This window comes from Phacochoerus africanus, chromosome 15 (assembly GCF_016906955.1).
Source record: "Phacochoerus africanus isolate WHEZ1 chromosome 15, ROS_Pafr_v1, whole genome shotgun sequence".
NCBI classification, from domain to species: domain Eukaryota; kingdom Metazoa; phylum Chordata; class Mammalia; order Artiodactyla; family Suidae; genus Phacochoerus; species Phacochoerus africanus.
Window position 1 is genome coordinate 81,192,406 of NC_062558.1, and position 7,513 is coordinate 81,199,918.

A 7,513-nucleotide genomic window follows, 5' to 3' on the forward strand; every position below is an offset into this window, starting at 1 on the left:
CTTGAGAACAGCCCTCCATGTTCTAGATAGAATCTTTGTGCTTCCTACACACACACACACACACACACACACACACGCCTCTCTCCTCTTTGTCATCTTTGTCAACAAACAAGCTGAGGTCTCCCCATTCTCCCCCTTTCCCTCTCTATGGTCCCTAGGAAAGAACGAATGGCTGACACTAAAACCTCTGCATACTCATGGACAACTCATTCCTTGGCTGGCTTCTGAGCACAACTCCCCCTAGAAAACTGCTCTCCCCCCATTAACCTCCTGATGCCACCCCAAGGCCTTCCCTTCATGCCTCTTTCCATCTTGTCTCTTCCTCACGCGCTCCTTTCCCTCCAAATTGACTCTTCATCTCTCTTCTCCTCCCTACACTCCCTCCTTTTTAAAGGGTAATCACTTTGGAGCAGGACATGAGCTCAGATCTCAATGCTGACACTCACTCCCTAGGTATCCCTTTCTGAGCCTCCATTTCTGCATCTCAGCATTTGGAATAAAGATCGCCCTTCAGTAGGGTTACTAGGAGAATTCAGCGATGAGACTTATATAAAGCCCTGGTACCTGCAGGCATATAAACCCCCCAATGTAATGCTTGAGTGGGCAGCTTCTGCAGTTCAAATGCCTGCTTTAAATAATGGCTTTGCACCTTACTAGCTGGGTAATATTAGGTAAATCTCTCTGTGTCTTGGTTTCCTCATCTGAAAAATAGGGATATCAAGGATAATATCAAAGTCCAGCATTGCCACAGCTGTGGCATGGGTTGCAGCTGTGGCTGGGATTCAATCCCTTGTACAGGAACATCCATAAGTCATGGGTGAGGCCATTAAAAAAAATACTATCAAAGGATTCAGTGCTCAATAAATGTTTTCCCTTTCTCATCCATCTGAGAGGAGAGACTCCTCATAGTATGTGGCAGCAGGTTTGGGGCAGTTGTTTCTGGTGGTGAGCTCAAGCTGAAAGACCTCTCTTTCACTTGTATTCAGATAGCAGGTGAGGGCAGGGCCCCCTTCTCTGTTGTTCTCTGCTTCATCCCCCTCCCACAATGCCTAGAATGTGGTAGGTGCTCTACAAGTATTTTTAAATTAATAAGTGAATATGGTGAATGAATGAATGAACTGAAGAGTTTTGCATTGAAGCCCTGCTTCAAAAATAAAATCTGCTAAAAATGGAAAGATGGGGGAGTTCCCTGGTGGCCTAGCTGTTGGGGATTTGGCATGGTCACTGGCACAGGTGTGGCACACGGTGAGGCCAAAAAATAAAGGAAAGATGGGGAAGGAGAGCATATGAAAAAGGAGTACCATCAGAAGCAAAGTGAGAGAGGTTCACAAACTCTCTTAGATACTTCAGCATGTGGGGGGCAGGCTGGGAGCTCCAGGCAGAGCTGCTACCCCTTGGAGGCTAAGCACCGGGGGCTAAGCACCCTCTCCTGCCTTGCCCTGCATATAAACGTGGCCCACCCAGACCCCACAAAAGATGCCTCTGCTCAGATATCTGCCCCCCAGCTTAGTGCAGCCCTGAGAGAGGGCATGGCCCCCTCCAGGTTTCTGCAAGCACAGTCCTGCCTGATGCCTTAACGCTTTGATTCAGATACCACCACCACCACCTCCCCACTCAGTCTTCACATTTCAACTTAGGTGTTACCTGTTTTAGGAAGCCAGGCATGTCTTCCTGATCTCCGCTCATAAGGGCTAAATATCTCGGTCCTTGCTATCACTGCAATTTTGTACCTCCCTATTATTAACATGTACCAAGACATATTCTTAAAGTTGTCAATTTACTTCTCTATATCCCCTTAGTACGCAGAATGCACCCTCACAAAGATGTCCATGCCCTGGTCCCCAGAACCTCCGAATATGAAACATGTTATGTTACATGGCTAAAGGGACTGGGCCGATGAGATTAATGTTACAGACTGAAATCGGGAGCACAACCCGGATTATCCTGGCGGGCCTAATCTAATCCCACAAACCGTTCAAAGCAAAGAGTTTTCACAGGCCGGAGGTGAGAGAAGGGGAAGTCAGAGAGATTCCGAGCCCAAAAATGATTTGACATGCCATTGCCAGCTGCCATGTAGGGCCCACATGCAAAGGGACAGAGAGAAGTTCTAGGAGCTAAAGGTGGTTCTCAGCCAACAGCCAGCAAGGTGACGGGGACCACCATCCTACAGCAGCAAGGAAATGGATTCCACAAACCATCTGAAGGAACCTGGGAGTGGATACGTCCCACAGCCTCTCCGTCAGAGACCAACTGGCCAACGCCTTGATTTTAGCCTGGAGGGACCCTGAGTGGAGAAAACCAGTCCAGCCAACCTGGACCTCTCACCTATAGAGCTATGAGATCCTCATTGTAGGTTGTTTTAAAGCTCGAAGATTGTGGAAATTCTATCACAGCAGTAGTAGAAGCCTAATGGTCCCCAAAGACTATGAGCTGTGTGGGACAGGAACAATATCAACCTGCCAGAGTGCCTGCCACCCACTAGGCACTCAGAACACTCTGTTGTATGAACAAATGGAAACCCACTCCTTTAATTAGCAATAGTATTGTTGGAATACAGAATCTGGTTCCCCACCAGCAACTGGAGGGGAAATTTTCAAAAGAAGATGCCTAGAAACTGAGCCTTCTGCAGACTGAATGAGCCAGGGCCCCAGGGGCCTCTTGACCCTGGGCTTTTTGTCCTGGTGGATAAGCAACAGCTGTTGCCAGGAAAAACCAGATCCTGGTGTCTGCTCCCCGTGTGCAGCTCCTTTGGCAGTGTGCAAGGCTGCCTTCGAAAGTGTGTGTGTGCGTGTGTGAACTTGCATGTGTACATGTGCACAGCTAGTGTGAGCACATTGTAGGTTGGAGTGGGGCTTTTTCAGCGTGACTGTGGATGTCTGTGTGCACAAACTACCTTGGTATCCACACTTGGATGTGAACAGAGAAGCAAGCCTTCCTAGGATACTTTTGCCACCCCACCCTGGAAATTGCTGGTGGCCCAACATCTGAGATACGTTTGTTTTTTCTTTGTTTGTTTGGGGTTTTGTTTTTTTTTGTTTTTTGTTTTTTTTGCTTTTCAGGGCTGCACCCACAGCATATGGAGGTTCCCAGTCTAGGGGTCAAATCAGAGTTATGGCTGCCAGCCTACGTTGTAGCCACAGCAACTTGGAATCTGAGCGGCGTCTGTGACCTACACCACAGCTCACGGCAATGTCGGATCCTTAACCCACTGAGTGAAGCCCGGGATCGAACCCGCAACCTCATGGTTCCTAGTCAGATTTGTTTCTGCTGTGCCACTACGGGAACTTCCTAAGGAAATCTTTTTAAATGTCATATCTCGGGAATTCCCATCATGGTGCAGTGAAAGTGAATCCAACTAGGAACCATGAGGTTGTGGGTTCCATCCCTGGCTTCACTCAGTGGGTTAAGGATCCGGAGTTGCCATGAGCTTTGGTATAGGTTGCAGATGTGGCTTGGATCTGTTGTTGTTGTGGCTCTGGCATGAGCCGGCAGCTGTAGCTCCAATTAGACCCCTAGCCTGGGAACCTCCATATGCCCTGAGTGCGGCCCTAAAAAGACAAAAGATAAAAAAAAAGAGAGAGAGAGAAAGACAAAAAGATTTCCTTGAAGAATTCCATAAAAGAATGAACTCCCCTGGGATGCCAAAAATGCCATGTTTTACACAACTCTAGGAATGCTATGATAGTGAAATGAACTATACCTGTTTACAAAAAAATTGGCTTAAGCTTGGTTCTTGGTAGCTTTTCAAATCATGAAGACATTTTTCTTCCAAACTGCTTTTGTTTTTAGTTCAGGAATAGCCTAGAGGCAGAAAGAAAGGGGTAGGGGGCAGAGGAAGGAAGGGAGGAAGGGAGGAAGGAAGGAAGGGAGGAAGGAAGGAAGAGAGGGAGTTCCCTGGTGGCCTAGGAGATTAAGAATTCAGCATTGTCCTTCTGTGGCCCTGGTTCAATCCCTGGCCCAGCAACTTCCACATGTCTGTGGTGTGGCCAAAAAAAGAGGAATAGTCCAGAGGCAAGCTAAGGTTTTTGTTTTTTGGGGTTTTTTTTTTTTTTTGTCTTTTGTCTTTTTAGAGCCACACCCATGGCTTATGGAGGTTCCCAGGCTAGGGGTGAAATTGGAGCTACAGCTGCTGTCCTACACCACAGCCACAGCAACACGGGATCCAAGCCAAGTCTGCGACCTACACCACAGCTCACGGCAACGCCAGATCCTTAACCCACTGAGCAAGAGCAAGGATCGAACCCTCAACCTCAAGGTTCCTAGTCGGATTCGTTAACCACTGTGCCACGATGGGAACTCCAGAAATGGTAGAAATTTTGAGCGAGATCAAATATTCACAGCATTTGAGATCCTTAGAAAGGATTAATTAATGATTATTACATAATTAACAACTATTAATAACAACTATTTACTGAGTGCCTACTGTGTGCCAGGCACTAGGCTAGGCTCTAAGGCTACCCACTTTGTTTTACAAATGAAGAGCTGGGAAGTTGCTGGCCCAAAAGCACACAGCCAATTACTGTCAGAAGGGGGGGAGGGCAGGAATTTAAGTTCATCACCTCAGTACAGTGCTCTTTCTGTTCCAGCCCATGGCCTCCTTTGGAGTCCTCAACTTCAATTTCCAGTCCCTCCGGGTATCCACACAAACTGCAGAAACCCTGCAAGGCTTACACCCGGTTCCTCATGCTTTCCCCCTCCTTCCCATTAAAACTTCCCAAGGTGTGTCTTCTCTACTGAAACTGGTTTGAAGTCACGTTTGGAAAGGATCTGATACTACCGGATAACGTCCTCCTGGTGTTTTCTCCCAAAGGATTAATAGTTGGGCAACCCTGATGTTGAACCTCAGTTCTGAGCAGCCGTCCGTCCTGGTGAAGCCTAGTGGGGCAGGACTGGCTGGCCTAGGCGTCTATCCACTCCAGAACACAATGTACTCCTCAGTTCCTCAAGAGTCTTCACTGGCTATCCATTGCCTACAGGACAAAGAGCAGCTCCTTAGCTGGACATCCAAGCTTGCTGTCATCTAACTTCATCTTTGATGATCCCCACCCCTCAACCAGGGCTCCATGACCTCTTCCCTTGGAGCCCACTCCCCCTGGTGCCTCTTAACCTGTCCAAAGCCCTCTCATCCTTTAGGGCCAGGAAACCCTCTTGCAGACCCCAGCTTCCCCTCCCCAAGACTCCAGAGTGCTTTTGCTTTCACTCCCTTCCCCTGCCCCCGTTGCCGCTATCTATTGCCTTGCAGTGTTCAGGACCGTCCACCCAGACACTTTGGAGACCAAAACCTTGCACCGCTATTGTCTCATGGGGCCTGTGGTGGGGGAGACCTAGATTAGATAGATGCTTCAGAAACACCTGAGGATTGAAAGAATCAAGATGAGGGAACGTGGGGCAAAGGGGAGCTAGCGCCTTTCCATCCTTCATATTCCAGAAGCACACCTAGTCCCAACATCGTCCCAAATTATCAAAATTGGATTCTGTTCTCTTTGAACAGTCATTTTGCTTCCTGGCCTTCATCACGTTTTACAGTATTTTTTATGCAACTGTGTTTAGTGACAGCCTCCCACTAGACTATGAACTCTACCTAACACCTGTCCAGTCAATCTCTGTATCCCCAGCATCTAGTCTGATGCACGAGAAACTCAAAGCTATTCAGGAGTTCCTGTTGTGGCTCAGTGGTTAACAAATCCGACTAAGAACCATGAGGTTGCAGGTTCGATCCCTGGCCCCGATCAGCGGGTTAAGGATCCGGCGTTGCCATGAGCTGTGGTGTAGGTTGCAGACGCGGCTCGGATCCCGCATTGCTGTGGCTGTGGTGTAGGCTGCAGCTACAGCTCTGATTGGACCCCTAGCCTGGGAACCTCCATGTGCCACAGGAGCGGCCCCAGAAAAGGCAAAGAGACAAAAAAAAAAAAAAAAAGCTATCCATTGTTTGGAATGAATAAGCAATGAGATCCAGCTGTATAGCACTGGGAACGATATCTAGTCACTTATGATGGAGCACGATAATGTGAGAAAAAGAATTATATATATGTATGTGTGACTGGGTCACCTTGCCACACTGTAGAAAATTGACAGAACACTGTAAACCAGCTATAATGGAAAAAAATAAAAACCATCTAAAAAATTATTTCAAAAGAAAATATTTACTTAAAAATCAAAAAAAAAAAAAAAACCTATTCATTGGAAGAATGAATTAGAGAAGGAGGGGAGCCCGCCTGCTCCTGGTGCAGGAGTATGGGCATCATGCTCAGGAACTCCCTAATGGAGCGCTTCTAGGTAGACCAGAGATGCTAGTCTGAGAGGAGTGTCTCTGGGGTTAACACAGCCCTAGCCACAGAGCAAAACCTATGACAGTTGCCCTTTCCTGAGTGCTAGGCACATGCCAGGCACTGTGCTGAAGTCTCCCCTTGCAGTCCCCGGTTCCCCTCTATGACACCACCCATGGGCAGTAAAAGAATCACTATCAGCTCCATGTTACCCATGAGGCCTGAGGCCCCTCCCAGCCCTCCCAGGTGTGTGTCTCCCATCTTGTAGGGGAGAGAGTCTCTAGGGTCAAAGAGTGGCTGAAAAGCCTCAGAAGAGCATTTAACAATGCATTAAAACTATCCCTGCCTTCTGAGGAATGAAATCCAGCTGCTACAGAACAAACTAGAAATCTACAGCTATCCCGTCTGGACAGACACATGTAAGTCAGATGCAAATGGACTTATGGCCTGGTAAGACTCTTGGAGGTGGTGAGAATGAACCCCATGCCAGAAACACTATGTTAGAAAGGATGGAACACTAGCCTTCAGTTTCCAGCCCAGAACTGCCAGCCCTGTGCAGTTTTACTGGAGTTGTTCATTGCCAGGAAAGCCCCTCTGTGGGAGGCCTCCTTTAGGCAGGCAGAGTCACAGAAGTATTTCTGCAGCAGTGGCAACAGGTCACGGCAGAGGTAGCTGCTTAAGTGCAAGGCCATGGAGACCTTTGAGAAACTGTACAAATAAATGGACAATGGCCAGACCATATATAAAAATAGAACTCTGACCCACAATCTGAAGCAACCAATTTAGACAGCCAACCAATCTGTCTGCAGAAACCAAACAACAACCCCTGTAGCAATCGACCTCAAGCAGCCAGGACTTAATAACTGACAGCTTTCCTGACTCTGCATCTACTTACAATTTAGGACTGACTGGAGAAAGCCAAATGCTCCCCTAGCCGATCACACAGGATGTCTCACCTCCAGTGAACCTGCTTCCAGCTTCCCCAGGCCAAGAGCCTCCAATCAGAGCATACCTGGGGTTTTCTCCTTTCTCCACTTTAAGACTCTTCCCCTCCTCTACACACCAAAATCAAGTAATGGTGGCCAACTCCTGTGCTACAGCAAACTCAAAATAGATAGTCTTTGGGAGTTCCTGTAGTGGCTCATCAGAAACAAATCTGACTAGTAACCATGAGGTTGCAGGTTCAATCCCTGGCCTCACTCAGTGGGTTAAGGATCTGGCGTTGCTGTGAGCTGTGGTGTAGTCAC